Consider the following 1,052-nt stretch of genomic DNA (forward strand, 5'->3'; position numbering starts at 1 on the left):
TTTTCATTGAATTGTAGATATTGTTGAATTTCTTGTTAATTTCATCTATGACACATTGTTTGCTGAGTACGGTGTCATTTAATTTACATGTATTTAAATTGTTTTTCTGGTTTGTTTTGTCATTTGTTTCCACTTTCATTGCACTTTGGTCAGATAATGTACCAGGGATAATTTCTGTTTTCTTACATATACTTAAGCATGACCTATGGACCATTAAGTGATCTATTTTAGAAAATGACCTATGTGCATCTGAGAAAAATGTTTATTCAACTGTTTTTGTGTGGAACACTCTGTGTATGTCCACCAAGTCCATTTTTTCCAAGCTCTGGTTCATTTCTGTTATTTCTTCATTAAGTTTTTGTCTGGTTGACCTATCTTTTGGAGATCAGGGTGTGTTAAGTTCTCCTGTTAAAATTGTGATATTGAATATTAGATTTTTCATGTCCATTAAGAATTGCTTTATATAGTTTGGTTCTCCCGTGTTTGGTGTATAGATATTTATAAGTGTTACCTCTTCCTGTTGAGTTTTTCCCCTAACCAGTATATGGTGGCCTTCTTTATTTCACTTGATCATTGTTGGTTTGAAGTCGAGACTCTCTGAGGATAGGTTTGCTACCCCTGCTTTTTTCTGAGGTGCTGGGGCATGTAGTATTATGTTCCATCCTTTGACTTTCATCCTATGAATATCTTTATGAGTTAAATGTGTTTCTTGTATACAGTATATTGTTGGATTTTGTTTCCTAATCCACTGTGCCATTCTATTCCTCTTAATTGGTGAATTGAGTCCATTTACATTGATGGTTAGAATTGAGATACATTGACTTATGTTTGACATGTTACTTATCTGTTGTCGTTTACTCCTTTTTCTCCTGTGATTATGGGTTGCCCTATTTAGTTGGTTGCTTCTGATCTCACTGGTTGAGTTGTGATCATTTTTGTTCCCCTCTAGAACATCTTTCAGTAGCCTGTGTAGGACTGGCTTTGTCGTTACGCAATTCTTTACCTGCTTTTTCTCATGAAAGTTTTTCACTTCTCCATCAAACTTGAAAGAG

The sequence above is a fragment of the Octodon degus genome, unplaced genomic scaffold (assembly GCF_000260255.1).
Source record: "Octodon degus isolate 3935 unplaced genomic scaffold, OctDeg1.0 scaffold00031, whole genome shotgun sequence".
In the NCBI taxonomy this organism is placed as follows: Eukaryota; Metazoa; Chordata; class Mammalia; order Rodentia; family Octodontidae; genus Octodon; species Octodon degus.